General features: G+C 37.2%; 1 pseudogene; it reads right to left on the reverse strand.

Annotated features, from left to right (window-relative positions):
• Positions 1-1,871: 1,871 nt before the first annotated feature.
• The window catches only part of LOC121839309, a 72,770-nt pseudogene continuing 51,456 nt past the window's right edge, over positions 1,872-23,185 (reverse strand).

Raw genomic sequence — 23,185 nt, forward strand, 5'->3', positions numbered from 1 at the left:
GGCAGATTCAGTATCATTTGGAAGAAGAATTATTAGGAAATGTTTAAAAAATATATAAAAAAAACAACTCATCACAACAATTCCTGACTTTAGTAAAATCATAGCTGATTGATTTTTGTTGTTTTTGTTCATGAGGAGAAATTCTAACTGTACACCAACTAGAGTCCCCATGCTGTAACTCACATTTACCATTGATCAAATAAAGCCCCGGCTGGAACCTCACAAAAAAGGCTTTTCTAGCCAGCTAAAACATGTCCTAACCACCATCTGTTTCAGCACAGCACAAAACAGCAGGTCTATACGAGGGCAGTAAGTCCATAGACTGCCTTTCAGACATGGAGACAATCACTGTCTCCTAAATGACACCCTATTCCCTCAAAGGTGCACTACTTTTGACATGTATTGAGTAGTGAACTATGTAGGGAATAGGGTGCCATTTGGGACACTACATCAAACCAGTTCTTATTGATCCAAAGTGCCTTTTGTTTTCTTGTTTTCTTCAAACTGTTCCTTTTTTGGGGGAAGTGTTATTGATTAAGAATATCCTCAGGTAATAGGGAAAGAATGAAAGCTGAGTGTGATTGATAAGGATACAATAACCCTAACCCTGATAAAATCATAACCAATCTGCCAACCTGATATTATGACCTGGTGAAAGAGGGAACTTGTAACGGATTTGAAAAGCCCCATGTCAGTTGGATCTGTTGCAGTGATGTGCTGGAAGGTGACCCGGTTAAAATGTATCAATCACCTATAAAACATCACGATAAAGTAAAAACTAAAAAGCAGTTTAATCTATAATACATCACAAAATAATAACCTAATTAACTTAGAAGATGATTAAAAGATAAAACAGAAATAAGACAGAAATATAAAGAAGCTAGGCTTCATTAAATATAAGATATCCCAGTAACACTTTACATGACACCAAGCATCAAAACATGTAATGTAATATCAACCTGTAACCTGTCATAATATGGTCTTAACAGTCATGAAACATATATTTACACCTGTGACATTGTGTTATTTTATGGCTGGTTATGACATATACATACATGACATATCTACATATCTGCATACATGGGCGGCAGGCTAGCCTAGTGGTTAGAGCATTGGACTAGTAACCGAAAGGTTGCAAGTTCAAAACCCCGAGCTAACAAGGTACGAATGTGTCGTTCTGCCTATCTGATTATGATGGTCATAAAGCTTCTTGACAGTGTTATAAAGTGTATTTTCTACAAGTTATTTAAAATATGATGACTGTTAACAATTCATAACAACAACAACAAACTTACAGCATATAGGGTTCATAACCAGCCATAAAATAAGGCAATATGTCACAACAGGTGTAAATATATGGGTCATGATAGTGTTATGACAGGTAATAACAAGTTATGTCAGTTGTTAAGACATATTATGACATGGTTATGATCGTGTTATGACGCTGGGTGTCAAGTAAAGTGTTACTGAAGTCCCATAATAATAACACCTTTTTATAAAAACAGAAATATACTGTTGATTATTGGACATTAACGTAAGCAGAGGAGAGTATTTTTGATGTTTGTTTGGCAATAATACAACTTCTTAGACACATTATTTAGTATTATTACTTGGTGTAGATTTTCTTGCTCTTCGTCTCAAAAAAATACAAGTGAAGGCACTTGATTTGACAAAAACGTATAAACATGCTGGCAGAGCCAAGCAGCAGTACGTATGTATCATATTGTATAGTATAGTCAGTGGTGTAAAGTACTTAAAGTACTACTTAAGTCGTTTTTTGGGGTATCTGTACTTTATTATTTACTTTTTGACAACTTACTTTTACTTCACTACATTCCTAAATAAAATAATGTAATTTTTAATCCATACATTTTCCCTGACACCCAAAAGCACTCCTTACATTTTGAATTCTTAGCAGGACAGGAAAATAGTCTAATTCACAAACTTATCAAGAGAACATCCCTGGTCATTCCTACTGCCTCTGATTTGAGAATCGCAGAATGGTGAACTTAACTAAACGACGGAGAGTTTTGACTGTGTGATATTAGATTGCTTCTTGTGTAAATATTTTCTGTGTGGATTTTAATGATTTGTATGTTTTGCACACCGCCATTATACCATAGAAGAAGATTTTGGGCGGAGTAAACACTAATGCTTTGCTTTTTCCTCTGTTTTGTTACTAGATATAGCTCATTTTGAGGCAGTGGTAACCTTCCTCTCAGCAAACCCCAAATTTCGGACTCAGTAAACACGCATGCATCTTTTGTAAATTATGTTGGCGTGTACCTTTGGCTATCTGTAAATTAAAAAACAAGAAAATGGTGAGGTCTGGTTTGTTTAATGTAAGGAATATTAAGTGATTTATACTTTTACTTTTGATACTAAAGTTGATTTAAAAACAAACACTTTTAGACTTTTACTCAAGTAGTATTTTACTGGGTGACTTTCACTTTTACTTGAGATATTTTCTATTAAGGTATCTTTAATTTTTACTCAAGTATGACAATTGGGTCCTTTTTCCACCACTGAGTATAGTATAGTATAGTATACGAGGTCCCCGGCCCTGGCTCCAGGCAACAGCCCATCCCCCATCACCACCACACAGAGCTAACATGTCCTAACTGGGACTTCAGCTTGTGTAACCTAGGTCCCAAATAGCACCCTATACCTTATCTAGTGCACTACTACCAGGGGCCATAGTAGTGTACTATGTCAGGAATATGTGCCATTTGGGGCGAAGCCCTAACCTAACATACCTAAACTAACCTTCCAAATCAATACAGTTCTTTACACAACTTCAGATATATCATTTTGGGTTTTCTCAGGCTCATCATTAAAAACAAAACCTTTTTAAAACAACAATGTAAAATACATGAATTAAAACAAAAAAAGGCAGGATAATACAATGCTTGAATGCTATTGTCAGGAAGCCTGGGGCCAAGGTGAGAGGAGTACAGGCAGGCAGCCACCCAGATCAGATGTGGAGGTTGGGGGATAAGGAGAGCAGCAAGCCCCTTGCCTTGCCGGCCAGCAGGTAAGGCACCCTAGATGTAAAGGTGTGGTAGAGAAACAAACAAGCACCAGGTAAAGATGATGGACAGATTGAGAATGCCAGCCATGTGAAAAGATTCGGGGACCTTTGAATAAACTGTGTGTTCACAGGCCAGCCTTGAAGACACAGACAAGAAAAATAAAGATATAGAAACAACAGAATAGCAGTGCCTCAGTCGGCCATGTTAACATGTATGCTGCCTGATTGACAGATATCATTCACATCCAGGAAGGAGGAAGATATGATTGGTTTAATCAAGGCAACTACACATCGTTCACTGGTCTGAGAGTTTGACTAGGCAGCAGGTAAACGTGTGGACTATAGGAGTGAAGAGCAGTGTCTCTCCTATAGAGCCCATAGGAGCTCATCCCAGGCTCCTCTCCTCTCTCCTATATACCTGCGGGTCAGAGCATGTTGTTCCACTGCTCAAATCGTGTGGTGGGTCATGACTAAACGCCCACCTCAATTGGTGGGTCATGACTAAACACCCACCTCAATTGGTGGGTCAAGAAGCAAAAAAAAGTTTGTAAACCGATGTTGTATACTATAGCTTATCAACGGAGCAGGCCCAGGTCCGGCTTGGTCTATAACCATGTGAGGAAGTTCTCCTTGTCCATCTTGGTGGCTGCCAGAACTGACTCCATGTCGTTTAGGATGTCGGAGCTCAAGGCTTCCTGTAGACTAGGCATTAGCTCTTCCCCCTCCATGGCCATGCTCTTGTTCTCCAGCATGCCAAGGTCTACATCTGTCCCCGGGATGACGTCCAGGTAGTCAGGGAAACGACTGGGCTGTGTTCCCATGGAGACCGGCAGGGAGTCCCCTGATTATGACAAAACAACCACATGGATGTGTTATGTAAAGTTATGAAGCTTATGATGTTGTTATAATGTATTATGATGTTGTAATAATGTATTATGATGTTGTTATAATGTATTATGTTATAATGTATTATGATGTTGTTGTAGTGTATTATGATGTTGTTATAATGTATTATGATGTTGTTATAATGTATTATGATGTTGTTATAATGTATTATGATGTTGTTGTAATGTATTATGATGTTGTTATAATGTATTATGTTATAATGTATTATGTTATAATGTATTATGGTGTTGTTATAATGTATTATGGTGTTGTTATAATGTATTATGTTATAATGTATTATGATGTTATAATGTATTATGATGTTGTTATAATGTATTATGATGTTGTTGTAATGTATTATGATGTTGTTATAATGTATTATGTTATAATGTATTATGATGTTGTTGTGATGTATTATGATGTTGTTATAATGTATTATGGTGTTGTTATAATGTATTATGGTGTTGTTATAATGTATTATGTTATAATGTATTATGATGTTATAATGTATTATGATGTTGTTATAATGTATTATGATGTTGTTGTAATGTATTATGATGTTGTTAAAAAGTATTATGTTATAATGTATTATGATGTTGTTATAATGTATTATGATGTTGTTATAACGTATTATGATGTTGTTATAATGTATTATGTTATAATGTATTATGATGTTGTTATAATGTATTATGTTATAATGTATTATGATGTTGTAATAATATATTATGATGTTGTTATAATGTATTATGATGTTGTTGTAATGTATTATGATGTTGTTATAATGTATTATGTTATAATGTATTATGTTATAATGTATTATGATGTTGTCATAATGTATTATGTTATAATGTATTATGATGTTGTTATAATGTATTATGGTGTTGTTATAATGTATTATGATGTTGTTATAATGTATTATGATGTTGTTATAATGTATTATGATGTTGTTATAATGTATTATGATGTTGTTATAATGTATTATGATGTTGTTATAATGTATTATGATGTTGTAATAATGTATTATGATGTTGTAATAATGTATTATGATGTTGTAATAATGTATTATGTTATAATGTATTATGATGATATTCTAATGTATTATGATGTTGTTATAATGTATTATGTTATAATGTATTATGTTATAATATATTATGATGTTGTTGTAATGTATTATGATGTTGTTATAATGTATTATGATGTTGTTATAATGTATTATGATGTTGATATAATGTATTATGATGTTGTAATAATGTATTATGATGTTGTAATAATATATTATGATGTTGTTATAATGTATTATGATGTTGTAATAATGTAATATGTTGTTATAATTTATTATGTTATAGTGTATTATGATGTTGTAATAATGTATTATGATGTTGTTATAATGTATTATTTTATAATGTATTATGATGTTGTAATAATGTATTATGATGTTGTTATAATGTATTATGTTATAATGTATTATCTTATAATGTATTATGATGTTGTTGTAGTGTATTATGATGTTGTTATAATGTATGATGATGTTGTTGTAGTGTATTATGATGTTGTTATAATGTATTATGATGTTGTTATAATGTATTATGATGATATTCTAATGTATTATGATGTTGTTATAATGTATTATGTTATAATGTATTATGATGTTGTTACAATGTATTATGGTGTTGTTATAATGTATTATGTTATAATGTATTATGATGTTGTTACAATGTATTATGTTATAATGTATTATGTTATAATGTATTATGATGTTGTTACAATGTATTATGTTATAATGTATTATGTTATAATGTATTATGATGTTGTTATAATGTATTATGTTATAATGTATTATGATGATATTATAATGTATTATGATGTTGTTATAATGTATTATGTTATAATGTATTATGTTATAATGTATTATGATGTTGTTATAATGTATTATGATGTTGTTATAATGTATTATGATGTTGTTGTAGTGTATTATGATGTTGTTATAATGTATTATGATGTTGTTATAATGTATTATGTTATAATGTATTATGATGTTGTTATAATGTATTATGATGTTGTTATAATGTATTATGATGTTGTTATAATATATTATGGTGTTGTTATAATGTATTATGATGTTGTTATAATGTATTATGATGTTGTTATAATGTATTATGTTATAATGTATTATGTTATAATGTATTATGATGTTGTTATAATATATTATGTCATAGTGTATTATGATGTTGTTATAATGTATTATGGTGTTGTTATTATGTATTATGTTATAATGTATTATGATGTTGTTATAATGTATTATGTTATAATGTATTATGATTTTGTTATAATGTATTATGGTGTTGTTATAATGTATTATGTTATAATGTATTATGATGTTGTTATAATGTATTATGTTATAATGTATTATGATGTTGTTATAATGTATTATGATGTTGTTATAATGTATTATGTTATAATGTATTATGATGTTGTTGTAATGTATTATGATGTTGTTATAATGTATTATGTTATAATGTATTATGATGTTGTTGTAATGTATTATGATGTTGTTATAATGTATTATGATGTTGTAATAATGTATTATGATGTTGTTATAATGTATTATGATGTTGTTATAATGTATTATGATGTTGTTGTAGTGTATTATGATGTTGTTATAATGTATTATGTTATAATGTATTATGATGTTATAATGTATTATGATGTTGTTATAATATATTATGGTGTTGTTATAATGTATTATGATGTTCTCATAATGTATTATGGTGTTGTTATAATGTATTATGTTATAATGTATTATGTTATAATGTATTATGATGTTGTTATAATATATTATGGTGTTGTTATAATGTATTATGATGTTGTTGTAATGTATTATGGTGTTGTTATAATGTATTATGATGTTGTTGTAATGTATTATGGTGTTGTTATAATATATTATGGTGTTGTTATAATGTATTATGTTATAATGTATTATGATGTTATAATGTATTATGATGTTGTTGTAGTGTATTATGATGTTGTTATAATGTATTATGTTATAATGTATTATGATGTTATAATGTATTATGATGTTGTTATAATGTATTATGATGTTGTTATAATGTATTATGTTATAATGTATTATGATGTTATAATGTATTATGATGTTGTTGTAGTGTATTATGATGTTGTTATAATGTATTATGTTATAATGTATTATGATTTTGTTATAATGTATTATGGTGTTGTTATAATGTATTATGTTATAATGTATTATGTTATAATGTATTATGATGTTGTTATAATGTATTATGATGTTGTTATAATGTATTATGTTATAATGTATTATGATGTTGTTGTAATGTATTATGATGTTGTTATAATGTATTATGTTATAATGTATTATGATGTTGTTGTAATGTATTATGATGTTGTTATAATGTATTATGATGTTGTAATAATGTATTATGATGTTGTTATAATGTATTATGGTGTTGTTATAATATATTATGGTGTTGTTATAATGTATTATGATGTTCTCATAATGTATTATGGTGTTGTTATAATGTATTATGTTATAATGTATTATGATGTTGTTATAATATATTATGGTGTTGTTATAATGTATTATGATGTTCTCATAATGTATTATGGTGTTGTTATAATGTATTATGTTATAATGTATTATGTTATAATGTATTATGATGTTGTTATAATATATTATGGTGTTGTTATAATGTATTATGATGTTGTTGTAATGTATTATGGTGTTGTTATAATGTATTATGATGTTGTTGTAATGTATTATGGTGTTGTTATAATATATTATGGTGTTGTTATAATGTATTATGTTATAATGTATTATGATGTTATAATGTATTATGATGTTGTTATAATGTATTATGATGTTGTTATAATGTATTATGTTATAATGTATTATGATGTTATAATGTATTGATGATGTTGTAGTGTATTATGATGTTGTTATAATGTATTATGATGTTGTTGTAATGTATTATGTTATAATGTATTATGATGTTATAATGTATTATGATGTTGTTATAATATATTATGGTGTTGTTATAATGTATTATGGTGTTGTTATAATGTATTATGTTATAATGTATTATGATGTTATAATGTAATATGATGTTGTTGTAGTGTATTATGATGTTGTTATAATGTATTATGATGTTGTTGTAATGTATTATGATGTTGTTATAATGTATTATGATGTTGTTATAATGTATTATGTTATAATGTATTATGATGTTGTTATAATGTATTATGATGTTATAATGTATTATGATGTTGTTATAATGTATTATGATGATATTCTAATGTATTATGATGTTATAATGTATTATGGTGTTGTTATAATGTATTATGATGTTGTAATAATGTATTATGATGTTGTTATAATGTATTATGATGTTGTTATAATGTATTATGATGTTGTTATAATGTATTAGTATGCTGTTATAATGTATTATGTTATAATATATTATGATGTTGTAATAATGTATTATGATGTTGTAATAATGTATTATGATGTTGTAATAATGTAATATGATGTTGTTCTAGTGTATTATGATGTTGTAATAATGTAATATGATGTTGTTCTAGTGTATTATGATGTTGTTATAATGTATTATGATGTTGTTATAATGTATTATGTTATAATATATTATGATGTTGTAATAATGTATTATGATGTTGTTATAATGTATTATGATGTTGTTATAATGTATTATGTTATAATATATTATGATGTTGTAATAATGTATTATGATGTTGTAATAATATATTATGATGTTGTAATAATGTATTATGATGTTGTAATAATGTATTATGATGTTGTAATAATGTAATATGATGTTGTTCTAGTGTATTATGATGTTTTAATAATGTAATATGATGTTGTTCTAGTGTATTATGATGTTGTAATACTTTATTATGATGTTGTTATAATGTATTATGATGTTGTTATAATGTATTATGTTATAATATATTATGATGTTGTAAAAATGTATTATGATGTTGTAATAATATAATATGATGTTGTTCTAGTGTATTATGATGTAATGTCCTAGTATTGTCCCATAATGATCCTGACTAAATAACAGCCCAGTCCATTGAATAACTTATTAACAAACCACTGATACTGGAAGTGTATTGACAACACTGTGAGTTAATCACATCATCAGACATACTGACTGATACCAGACCATCTCAACATCAGGTCCATGCTGCTAACTGGAGCTAGTATGTCTCACCTGTGTCCATCTCGTCCACACCGTTGAGAAAGTCATCAGGGGTTCGGGGGACACTGTCCACACTGTTGAGGAAGTCGTCGGGGGTACGGGGGACACTGTAGCTGCTCATACTCAGACCGCTGTCTGTGCTCTCATCCCTGGAGTGGTAGGTCCCACTGTGGAGACAAGAGACAGGACACATCAAATGTTATTATTTTATCATGTAATTACTGTTAAACCTTATAGTCATTTCTATAATAAAATCTGCTGAGGGGGGGGAAGCATTGAGCCGGGAAGGGGAGGGACCCGAATCACATGTTCACACGGGCTGTTTGCTATTGGTTGGCTGTCTAGTCAGCCTGGCTCTCATTGGATGGCTGCCTATTCCACTTAGCTCTCATTGGCTGGCTGTGTATTCAGCCGTGCCCTCATTCGCTGGCTGTAAGGAACATCCAAATAGAGGCTCTAGAGTCCAGGGTTGTTCCTGCTCTTTAAGTATAGGCTCTAGAGCCCAGGGTTGTACCTGCTCTTTAAGTAGAGGCTCTAGAGCCCAGGGTTGTACCTGCTCTTTAAGTAGAGGCTCTAGAGCCCAGGGTTGTTCCTGCTCTTTAAGTAGAGGCTCTGGAGTCCAGGTTTGTTCCTGCTCTTTCAGTATAGGCTCTAGAGTCCAGGGTTGTACCTGCTCTTTAAGTAGAGGCTCTAGAGCCCAGGGTAGTTCCTGCTCTTTAAGTAGAGGCTCTAGAGCCCAGGGTAGTTCCTGCACTTTAAGTATAGGCTCTAGAGCCCATGGTTGTACCTGCTCTTTAAGTAGAGGCTCTAGAGCCCAGGGTAGTTCCTGCTCTTTAAGTAGAGGCTCTGGAGCTCAGGGTAGTTCCTGCTCTTTAAGTATAGGCTCTAGAGCCCAGGGTTGTATCTGCTCCTCACTATGTAGAGGCTTTAGATCCAATAGTTTTTCCTGCTCCTTTAGTGGAGGCTCTAGAGCCCAGGGTTGTTCCTGCTCTTTAAGTAGAGACTCTAGAGCCCAGGGTAGTTCCTGCTCTTTAAGTAGAGGCTCTAGAGTCCAGCGTTGTTCCTGCTCTTTAAGTAGAGGCTCTAGAGCCCAGGGTTGTACCTGCTCTTTAAGTAGAGGCTTTAGAGCCCAGAGTTGTTCCTGCTCTTTAAGTAGAGGCTCTGGAGTCCAGGGTTGTTCCTGCTCTTTAAGTAGAGGCTCTAGAGCCCTGGGTTGTTCCTGCTCTTTAAGTAGAGGCTCTAGAGCCCAGGGTTGTACCTGCTCTTTAAGTAGAGGCTCTAGATCCCAGGGTAGTTCCTGCTCTTTAAGTAGAGGCTCTAGAGCCCAGAGTTGTTCCTGCTCTTTAAGTAGAGGCTCTGGAGTCCAGGGTTGTTCCTGCTCTTTAAGTAGAGGCTCTAGAGCCCAGGGTTGTTCCTGCTCTTTAAGTAGAGGCTCTAGAGCCCAGGGTAGTTCCTGCTCTTTAAGTATAGGCTCTAGAGCCCAGGGTTGTACCTGCTCCTCTATATGTAGAGGCTTTAGATCCAATAGTTTTTCCTGCTCCTTTAGTGGAGGCTCTAGAGCCCAGGGTTGTTCCTGCTCTTTAAGTAGAGAGTCTAGAGCCCAGGGTTGTTCCTGCTCTTTAAGTAGAGGCTTTAGAGTCCAGAGGTGTTCCTGCTCTTTAAGTAGAGGCTCTAGAGTCCAGCATTGTTCCTGCTCTTTAAGTAGAGGCTCTAGAGCCCAGGGTTGTACCTCCTTCAAGTAGAGGCTCTAGAGCCCAGAGTTGTTCCTGCTCTTTAAGTAGAGGCTCAGGAGTCCAGGGTTGTTCCTGCTCTTTAAGTAGAGGCTCTAGAGCCCAGGGTCGTTCTTGCTCTTTAAGTAGAGGCTCTAGAGCCCAGGGTTGTACCTGCTCTTTAAGTAGAGGCTCTAGAGCCCAGGGTAGTTCCTGCTCTTTAAGTATAGGCTCTAGAGCCCAGGGTTGTACCTGCTCCTCTATATGTAGAGGCTTTAGATCCAATAGTTTTCCTGCTCCTTTAGTAGAGGCTCTAGAGCCCAGGGTAGTTCCTGCTCTTTAAGTATAGGCTCTAGAGCCCAGGGTAGTTCCTGCTCTTTAAGTAGGAGCTCTAGAGTCCAGGGTTGTTCCTGCTCTTTAAGTATAGGCTCTAGAGCCCAGGGTAGTTCCTGCTCTTTAAGTAGGAGCTCTAGAGTCCAGGGTTGTTCCTGCTCTTTAAGTAGAGGCTCTAGAGCCCAGGGTAGTTCCTGCTCTTTAAGTAGGAGCTCTAGAGCCCAGGGTAGTTCCTGCTCTTTAAGTAGGAGCTCTAGAGTCCAGGGTTGTTCCTGCTCTTTAAGTATAGGCTCTAGAGCCCAGGGTAGTTCCTGCTCTTTAAGTAGGAGCTCTAGAGTCCAGGGTAGTTCCTGCTCTTTCTGTAGGAGCTCTAGAGTCCAGGGTTGTTCCTGCTCTTTAAGTATAGGCTCTAGAGCCCAGGGTTGTTCCTGCTCTTTAAGTATAGGCTCTAGAGCCCAGGGTTGTTCCTGCTCTTTAAGTATAGGCTCTAGAGCCCAGGGTTGTTCCTGCTCTTTAAGTATAGGCTCTAGAGCCCAGGGTTGTTCCTGCTCTTTAAGTAGAGGCTCTGGAGTCCAGGGTTGTTCCTGCTCTTTAAGTAGAGGCTCTGGAGCCCAGGGTTGTTCCTGCTCTTTAAGTAGAGGCTCTGGAGCTCAGGGTTGTACCTGCTCCTCTATATGTAGAGGCTTTAGATCCAATAGTTTTTCCTGCTCCTTTAGTAGAGGCTCTAGAGCCCAGAGTTGTTCCTGGTCCTCTTTAATTAGAGGTTCCAGAGGCTAGTCACATTAGGTTATGTTAAACCTTCTATAAACTGCACACTCTGCTGCCAGGATAAAGAAAAACATTCAAGATAGTGAATGTTGTAAAATAATTAGTATTCAACTTTCTATCCAAAGTATTTATAAATCGATAAAAGACAGCATTGGAAGAAAAGATCATTATTGAAATAATACCTCTTCAAATATAAGGAACTGAAACACAAAAGCCTGAAATGAGGTAGGAATCAACATGGTTCGGATAAAAACACAGCAAACAGAGGACATAGTATGTGGGTATGTGGGTGTATTGTGACAGAAGGTGTGTTTTTGTGTTTGGAAAATTCTGGAGTTAAGTGAGCAAAAAGGGGAAATAGTTGCAAATCCCAGAGCCCTTGTGTGTCTGTGAGCAGGAGTTGTAAAAGAGAGAGCTTTCAATTTTGTGCAGATATGGGATATGCATTTTAAAATAGATTCTAAATATAGTTTATTTATTTATTGTCCTATCATGATGGAGCGGTCTCCAACCATATACCTAGACACTCACCTGATGGACCCACACACTAAGGAGAAGTTCTTATCTGTATTATAGGCCTGCTGTAAGTAGGCTATATGCAGCCAGGACAGAAAGATGAATTTCGGTCAGAGATCTGATAAAGCAGCACCGCCCTCTCAAGATTCTGAGCCTGCCTGACAGGGTTGGTCCGACAGTGGTTCTGAGTCTGCCTGACAGGGTTAGTGGTTATGAGCCTGCCTGACAGGGTTGGTGGTTCTGAGCCTGCCTGACAGGGTTGGTGGTTCTGAGCCTGCCTGACAGGGTTGGTCCGACAGTGGTTCTGAACCTGCCTGACAGGGTTGGTCCAACAGTGGTTCTGAGCCTGCCTGACAGGGTTGGTGGTTCTGAGCCTGCCTGACAGGGTTGGTCCAACAGTGGTTCTGAGCCTGCCTGACAGGGTTGGTGGTTCTGAGCCTGCCTGGCAGGGTTGGTTCTACAAAGCCAGAGCCCCTGATGGGAGAGCATAATATACAAGGAAATTCTCAAAGCTGCTAATGAGAACCTTGACGACCTTGTACCGAGCCGGTGGGGATTCCGGTGGGGTGCCCCCACCCAGACAGTGGCAGTGCTGGCAACACTAGCTGCAGTAACCCATGGGGAGGGGGGCAGTGGCAGTGCACCCAGGCAGTGGCAGTGCTGGCAACACTAGCTGCAGTAACCCATGGGGAGGGGCCCAGGGGGCCCCACCCAGGCAGTGGCAGTGTTGGCAACACTGGCTGCAGTAACCCATGGGGGGCCCACCCAGGCAGTGGCAGTGCTGGCAACACTAGCTGCAGTAACCCATGGGGAGGGTCACACTCGGACAATCAGAGAAGGGCAAGCTATTGTGGCCCCGGTGGCACAAAATCATTAAAAGGTCTGACTGCAGAGATGCTTGGGAAATGGTCACAACGGGGACCAGCGTGTCTGTGTTTCAGGGGAATGGGGTGTATCTGATCTCCATCACCTAGGACTTCATATTGGTTAATCAAATCTCCACATTCTTGCTCAATTTTGCATGACTTTTCAAACATCTTATCTCTTGAGGCTTGGGGATGGAACATCTGTTGAACATCTGAGCTTGTGGTTGATTGTGGGGAAATTGTGTGTGTGTGTGTTTCCACATCTGTTGCTATGAGGTAATGATGTTAGGGATAAATATAGGATGAATCACAATAATTGTGAATGCTTGCAAAATTTAATTTTTGTAATACCAATCCTGGTTATAGGTAACAATCCTTCGCATGAACTGCCAAAATTATTGCGCATATTATTAATTAATTCTGGAAATAAATTAAGATATACAAGATTTTTTATATATACTTTTGAATAACTATATACAATACAATGGAGGTGAGGCGCTGGAAATGCTTGTGGCAGTTAATGTGCTTTTGTTATGTGGGTGGCACTGGGAGCTCTTTATAAAGGATGGGTCCACATCACTCAGAGGCCAGGGATCCAGCTGGACAGGGTGGTCTGCCAGTCACTGGGAGCTCTTTATAAAGGATGGGTCCCCATCACTCAGAGGCCAGGGATCCAGCTGGACAGGGTGGTCTGCCAGTCACTGGGAGCTCTTTATGGAGGATGGGTCCCCATCACTCCAGAAGCCAGGGATCCAGCTGGACAGGGTGGTCTGCCAGTCACTGGGACGACCTGGGATCCAGGTGGACAGGGGTGGTCTGCCAGTCACTGGGACGACCTGGGATCCAGGTGGACGGGGGTGGTCTGCCAGTCACTGGGAGCTCTTTATAAAGGATGGGTCCCCATCACTCAGAAGCCAGGGATCCAGCTGGACAGGGTGGTCTGCCAGTCACTGGGACGACCTGGGATCCAGGTGGACAGGGGTGGTCTGACAGTCACTGGGACGACCTGGGATCCAGGTGGACGGGGTGGTCTGCCAGTCACTGGGACGACCTGGGATCCAGCTGGACATGGGTGGTGTGCCAGTCACTGGGATGACCTGGGATCCAGCTGGACATGGGTGGTCTGCCAGTCACTGGGACGACCTGGGATCCAGGTAGACAGGTGGTCTGCCAGTCACTGGGGCGACCTGGGATCCAGCTGGACAGGGTGGTCTGCCAGTCACTGGGACGAGCTTGGATCCAGCTGGACAGAGATGGTCTGCCAGTCACTGGGACGACCTGGGATCCAGCTGGACAGGGATGGTCTGCCAGTCACTGGGACGACCTGGGATCCAGTTGGACAGGGGTGGTCTGCCAGTCACCGGGACAACCTGGGATCCGGCTGGACAGGGATGGTCTGCCAGTCACTGGGACGACCTGGGATCCGGCTGGACAGGGATGGACTGCCAGTCACTGGGACGACCTGGGATCAGCTGGAAAGGGGTGGTCTGCCAGTCACTGGGACGACAACCCAACTTGGGAAGGTGGAGGTTTTAGCGGGTGGATTAGTGGAGAACAATTTGAGGTTTACTTAGTAGCAATGCAAACACTATGGTACAGCTATATGGACACCCAATCATCATGGTACACTGCATGCTCTCCAGGACACCTATAGCACCTGATGTCACAGAAAGGCCAAAAGATCATCAACGATATCAACCACCCGAGCCATGGCCTGTTCACTCCGCTATCATCAGAAGGTGAGGTCAGTACAGGTGCATCAAAGCAGGGACCGAGAGACTGAAAAACAGCTACTATCTCAAGGCCATCAGACTGTTAAACAGCCATCACCAGCTGGCCTTCACCCGGTTACTCAACCCTGCACCTATAGGGCTGCTGCCCTATATACATAGACATGGAATCACTGGTCACTTTAATAAAGTTAATATGCTGCTTTGCTCATCTCATATGTAAATACTGTCTTCTGTTCAACTGTATTTAGTCAATGCCACTCCAACATTGCTCCTCCTAATATTTAAATATTCCATTCATTTTACTTTTAGATTTGTTTGTATTGTTGTAAATTGTTAGATACTACTGCACTGTTGGAACAAGGAACACAAGCATTTAGTTAGGTATTACTGCATTGTTGGAGCTAGGAACACAAGCATTTAGTTAGATACTACTTCACTGTTGGAACTAGGAACACAAGCATTTAGTTAGGTATTACTGCACTGTTGGAACTAGGAACACAAGCATTTAGTTAGATATTACTGCACTGTTGGAACTAGGAACACAAGCATTTAGTTAGATATTACTGTACTGTTGGAACTAGGAACACAAGCATTTAGTTAGGTATTACTGCACTGTTGGAGTTAGGAACACAAGCATTTAGTTAGATATTACTGCACTGTTGGAACTAGGAACACAAGCATTTAGTTAGGTATTACTGCACTGTTGGAGTTAGAACACAAGCATTTAGTTAGATATTACTGCACTGTTGGAACAAGGAACACAAGCATTTAGTTAGGTATTACTGCATTGTTGGAGCTAGGAACACAAGCATTTAGTTAGATACTACTTCACTGTTGGAACTAGGAACACAAGCATTTAGTTAGGTACTACTGCACTGTTGGAGTTAGGAACACAAGCATTTAGTTAGATACTACTTCACTGTTGGAACTAGGAACACAAGCATTTAGTTAGGTATTACTGCACTGTTGGAGTTAGGAACACAAGCATTTAGTTAGATATTACTGCACTGTTGGAACTAGGAACACAAGCATTTAGTTAGATATTACTGTTGGAGCTAGGAACACAAGCATTTAGTTAGATATTACTGCACTGTTGGAGTTAGGAACACAAGCATTTAGTTAGGTATTACTGCACTGTTGGAGCTAGGAACACAAGCATTTAGTTAGATATTACTGCACTGTTGGAGCTAGGAACACAAGCATACTAGTTAGATATTACTGCACTGTTGGAGTTAGGAACACAAGCATTTAGTTAGATATTACTGTACTATTGGAGTTAGGAACACAAGCATTTAGTTAGATATTACTGTTGGAGCTAGGAACACAAGCATTTAGTTAGATATTACTGCACTGTTGGAGTTAGGAACACAAGCATTTAGTTAGATATTACTGCACTGTTGGAGTTAGGAACACAAGCATTTAGTTAGATATTACTGCACTGTTGGAGTTAGGAACACAAGCATTTAGTTAGATATTACTGCACTGTTGGAGCTAGGAACACAAGCATTTAGTTAGATATTACTGCACTGTTGGAGTTAGGAACACAAGCATTTAGTTAGATATTACTGCACTGTTGGAGTTAGGAACACAAGCATTTAGTTAGATATCACTGTTGGAGCTAGGAACACAAGCATTTAGTTAGATATTACTGCACTGTTGGAGTTAGGAACACAAGCATTTAGTTAGGTATCACTGCACTGTTGGAGCTAGGAACACAAGCATTTAGTTAGATATTACTGTTGGAGCTAGGAACACAAGCATTTAGTTAGATATTACTGTTGGAGCTAGGAACACAAGCATTTAGTTAGATATTACTGCACTGTTGGAGTTAGGAACACAAGCATTTAGTTAGATATTACTGCACTGTTGGAGTTAGGAACACAAGCATTTAGTTAGATATTACTGTTTGGAGCTAGGAACACAAGCATTTAGTTAGATATTACTGCACTGTTGGAGCTAGGAACACAAGCATTTAGTTAGATATTACTGCACTGTTGGAGCTAGGAACACAAGCATTTAGTTAGATACTACTATACTGTTGGAGCAAGAAACACAAGCATTTAGGTAGATATTACTGCACTGTTAGAGCTAAGAACACAAGCATTTAGTTAGATATTACTGCACTGTTGGAGCTAGAAACACAAGCATTTAGTCAGATACTACTGCACTGTTGGCGCTATAAAAACAAGCATTTAGTCAGATACTTCAGCAATGTTGGTGCTATAAAAACAAGCATTTAGTTAGATATTACTGCACTGTTGGTGCTATAAAAACAAGCATTTAGTTAGATACTACTGTTGGGCAAAGAAACTCAGAAGGGGTGATGATATTAATTTATAGTAATTTTGATCCGAATGTGCAAATTGTCCAAACAGATCATCAAGGTAGATGGATTATTTGAAATATATTATTGGACCATAAAAATATATGGCTCATTAATCTATACGGTCCAAATTACGATGATCCACGCTTCTTGAAAATAAATAATCAACCCTGCAAGCAACACTAGACTATATTATTATGATGGGAGATTATAATACGGTTTTAAATACCTTAATGGACCGTAAAGGAAATCACACTACAAACTATCACCCTCAGGCTCTTAAGGAAATCACACTACAAACTATTCCCCTCAGGCTCTTAAGGAAATCACACTACAAACTATCACCCTCAGGCTCTTAAGGAAATCACACTACAAACTATCACCCTCGGGCTCTTAAGGAAATCACGAATATCATGGATATATTGGAACTAGTGGATATATGGAGGCTAAGAAACCCTGACCTAGTGAGATATACATGGAGGAGGTTTAATATCCTGACCTAGTGAGATATACATGGAGGAGGTTTAATATCCTGACCTAGTGAGATATACATGGAGGTTTAATATCCTGACCTAGTGAGATATACATGGAGGAGGTTTAATATCCTGACCTAGTGAGATATACATGGAGGAGGTTTAATATCCTGACCTAGTGAGATATACATGGAGGAGGTTTAATATCCTGACCTAGTGAGATATACATGGAGGAGGTTTAATATCCAGACCTAGTGAGATATACATGGAGGAGATTTAATATCCAGACCTAGTGAGATATACATGGAGGAGGTTTAATATCCTGACCTAGTGAGATATACATAGAGGAGGTTTAATATCCTGACCTAGTGAGATATACATGGAGGTTTAATACCCTGACCTAGTGAGATATACATGGAGGAGATTTAATATCCTGACCTAGTGAGATATACATGGAGGAGATTTAATATCCTGACCTAGTGAGATATACATAGAGGAGGTTTAATATCCTGACCTAGTGAGATATACATGGAGGTTTAATACCCTGACCTAGTGAGATATACATGGAGGAGGTATAATATCCTGACCTAGTGAGATATACATGGAGGTTTAATATCCTGACCTAGTGAGATATACATGGAGGAGGTATAATATCCTGACCTAGTGAGATATACATGGAGGTTTAATATCCTGACCTAGTGAGATATACATGGAGGAGGTATAATATCCTGACCTAGTGAGATATACATGGAGGTTTAATATCCTGACCTCGTGAGATATACATGGAGGAGGTTTAATATCCTGACCTAGTGAGATATACATGGAGGAGGTTTAATATCCTGACCTAGTGAGATATACATGGAGGTTTAATATCCTGACCTAGTGAGATATACATGGAGGAGGTTTAATACCTGACCTAGTGAGATATACATGGAGGAGGTTTAATATCCTGACCTAGTGAGATATACATGGAGGAGGTTTAATATCCTGACCTAGTGAGATATACATGGAGGAGGTTTAATATCCTGACCTAGTGAGATATACATGGAGGAGGTTTAATATCCTGACCTAGTGAGATATACATGGAGGAGGTTTAATATCCTGACCTAGTGAGATATACATGGAGGAGGTTTAATATCCAGACCTAGTGAGATATACATGGAGGAGGTTTAATATCCTGACCTAGTGAGTTATACATGGAGGAGGTTTAATACCTGACCTAGTGAGATATACATGGAGGTTTAATATCCTGACCTAGTGAGATATACATGGAGGAGGTTTAATACCCTGACCTAGTGAGATATACATCGAGGAGGTTTAATATCCTGACCTAGTGAGACATACATGGAGGTTTAATATCCTGACCTAGTGAGATATACATGGAGGAGGTTTAATATCCTGACCTAGTGAGATATACATGGAGGTTTAATATCCTGACCTAGTGAGATATACATGGAGGAGAATCAATCAAGCTAGTCGTCTTGACTCCTTTCTTATGTCATTCTCACTGGCAGCAAAAAGTTTGAGAGGGGACATTACTCTTACAGAATGTTCATGTACATGAGGATATCAGAAATGTTTTCAAAGCCTATTGGATGATAAATTCTTCTCTCCTGGTTAAAAACAATTTATAACTGAATTTTTACAACATAACATATGTACAGCAGATACCCTTATTGTATGGGACACTTTTAACTGTATCTTTAGAGGCCATGTAATGCAATACTTATCTCTAAAACAAAAGCAATTTATGTCAAAAGAGTCCATATTGCCCGTCTACTCCCACTACACCTCTCCGGCGCTCGGAGGTCTTCTAACCACAGGTCCTGGCAACCCTCCCTACACACACCTGGCAACCCTTCATTATTAGGCACACCTGGTAACCCTTCATTATTAGGGACACCTGGCAAACCATCCCTACACACACCTGGCAACCCTTCATTATTAGGCACACCTGGCAACCCATCCCTACACACACCTGGCAACCCTTCATTATTAGGCACACCTGTGATTCATGTCTAGATGCTTCTCTTGGTTTTGTATCATTATGGGTTCATTTACACTAAACTCTACAACTGCACCTGCTTCCTAACGACCTGCGTCTCCACATGATTTTGCTACCATGGAAAAAAAATACCTGTCTATTTGTGGAAAACTCACCCTGATTAACTCTTTAGTCATATCCCAGTTTACCCTGAATAACTCTTTAGTCATATCCCAGTTTACCCTGATTAACTCTTTAGTCATATCCCAGTTTACCCTGATTAACTCTTTAGTCATATCCCAGTTTACCCTGATTAACTCTTTAGTCATATCCCAGTTTACCCTGATTAACTCTTTAGTCATATTCCAGTTTACCTGATTAACTCTTTAGTCATATTCCAGTTTACCCTGATTAACTCTTTAGTCATATCCCAGTTTACCCTGATTAACTCTTTAGTCATATCCCAGTTTTACCCTGATTAACTCTTTAGTCATATTCCAGTTTACCCTGATTAACTCTTTAGCCATATCCCAGTTTACCCTGATTAACTCTAGTCATATTCCAGTTTAGCATGATTAACTCTTGAGCCATATCCCAGTTTACCCTGATGAACGCTTTTGTCATATCCCAGTTTACCCTAATTAACTCTTTAGTCATATTCCAGTTTACCCTGATTAACTCTTTAGCCATATCCCAGTTTACCCTGATGAACTCTTTAGTCATATCCCAGTTTACCCTGATTAACTCTAGTCATATCCCAGTTTACCCTGATTAACTCTTTAGCCATATCCCAGTTTACCCTGATTAACTCTAGTCATATTCCAGTTTAGCCTGATTAACTCTTGAGCCATATCCCAGTTTACCCTGATGAACGCTTTTCTCATATCCCAGTTTACCCTGATTAACTCTTTAGTCATATCCCAGTTTACCCTGATTAACTCTTTAGTCATATCCCAGTTTTACCCTGATTAACTCTTTAGTCATATTCCAGTTTACCCTGATTAACTCTTTAGCCATATCCCAGTTTACCCTGATTAACTCTAGTCATATTCCAGTTTAGCCTGATTAACTCTTGAGCCATATCCCAGTTTACCCTGATGAACGCTTTTCTCATATCCCAGTTTACCCTGATTAACTCTTTAGTCATATCCCAGTTTACCCTGATTAACTCTTTAGTCATATCCCAGTTTACCTGATTAACTCTTTAGTCATATCCCAGTTTACCCTGATTAACTCTTTAGTCATATCCCAGTTTACCTGATTAACTCTTTAGTCATATTCCAGTTTACCCTGAATAACTCTTTAGTCATATTCCAGTTTACCCTGATTAACTCTTTAGTCATATTCCAGTTTACCCTGATTAACTCTTTAGTCATATCCCAGTTTACCCTGATTAACTCTTTAGTCATATCCCAGTTTTACCCTGATTAACTCTTTAGTCATATTCCAGTTTACCCTGATTAACTCTTTAGCCATATCCCAGTTTACCCTGATTAACTCTAGTCATATCCCAGTTTACCCTGATTAACTCTTTAGTCATATCCCAGTTTACCCTGATTAACTCTTTAGTCATATCCCAGTTTACCCTGATTAACTCTTTAGTCATATCCCAGTTTACCCTGATTAACTCTTTAGTCATATCCCAGTTTACCCTGATTAACTCTTTAGTCATATTCCAGTTTACCCTGAATAACTCTTTAGACATATTCCAGTTTACCCTGATTAACTCTTTAGTCATATTCCAGTTTACCCTGATTAACTCTTTAGTCATATCCCAGTTTACCCTGATTAACTCTTTAGTCATATCCCAGTTTACCCTGATTAACTCTTTAGTCATATCCCAGTTTACCCTGATTAACTCTTTAGTCATATTCCAGTTTACCCTGATTAACTCTTTAGTCATATCCCCGTTTACCCTGATTAACTCTAGTCATATCCCAGTTTACCCTGATTAACTCTTTAGTCATATCCCAGTTTACCCTGATTAACTCTTTAGTCATATCCCAGTTTACCCTGATTAACTCTAGCCATATCCCAGTTTACCCTGATTAACTCTTTAGTCATATTCCAGTTTACCCTGATTAACTCTTTAGTCATATTCCAGTTTACCCTGATTAACTCTTTAGTCATATTCCAGTTTACCCTGATTAACTCTTTAGCCATATCCCAGTTTACCTGATTAACTCTAGTCATATTTCAGTTTAGCCTGATTAACTCTTGAGCCATATCCCAGTTTACCCTGATGAACGCTTTTCTCATATCCCAGTTTACCCTGATTAACTCTAGTCATATCCCAGTTTACCCTGATTAACTCTTTAGTCATATCCCAGTTTACCCTGATTAACTCTTTAGTCATATCCCAGTTTACCCTGATTAACTCTTTAGTCATATTCCAGTTTACCCTGATTAACTCTTTGGTCATATCCCAGTTTACCCTGATGAACGCTTTTCTCATATCCCAGTTTACCCTGATTAACTCTAGTCATATCCCAGTTTACCTGATTAACTCTTTAGTCATATCCCAGTTTACCCTGATTAACTCTTTAGTCATAACCCAGTTTACCCTGATTAACTCTTTAGTCATATTCCAGTTTACCCTGATTAACTCTTTGGTCATATCCCAGTTTACCCTGATTTACTCTTTAGTCATTTCCCAGTTTATCTATTTGCTTATGGTTTTGCCTACAACTAGCGACCTACTTTGAAATTATGTAAGAAAAAAAGATTCCATTTTATTTGGAATGGCAAGCCAGACAACATTCAACAGGCCTATTTATATAACAAATATGAATTCAGAGGGCAGAAATGTTTCAATATTAAAACATTAGACCTCTCACGAAAAACCTCTAACTAAAAAAAGTTATAAATAAATCCAAACTGGTTCTCTACCAGATTAGTAAGAATGTCTCACCCCATGTTCAAAAATAGCCTTTTCCCCTTTATTCACATTACAACCCTTTGGTTTTTGCTCTGATATGCACTGTCAACTGTGGGACCTTATATAGACATGTGTGCCTTTCCGGGTGTGTCTTTTCAGGTGTGTCTTTCCAGGTGTGCCTTTCCAGGTGTGCCTTTCCAGGTGTGCCTTTCCAGGTGTGTCTTTCCAGGTGTGCCTTTCCAGGTGTGCCTTTCCAGGTGTGCCTTTCCAGGTGTGTCTTTCCAGGTGTGCCTTTCCAGGTGTGTCTTTCCAGGTGTGTCTTTCCAGGTGTGCCTTTCCAGGTGTGTCTTTCCAGGTGGGCCTTTCCAGGTGTGCCTTTCCAGGTGTGTCTTTCCAGGTGTGTCTTTCCAGGTGTGTCTTTCCAGGTGTGCCTTTCC

Source organism: Oncorhynchus tshawytscha, linkage group LG14 (assembly GCF_018296145.1).
Source record: "Oncorhynchus tshawytscha isolate Ot180627B linkage group LG14, Otsh_v2.0, whole genome shotgun sequence".
Classification (NCBI taxonomy): Eukaryota; Metazoa; Chordata; class Actinopteri; order Salmoniformes; family Salmonidae; genus Oncorhynchus; species Oncorhynchus tshawytscha.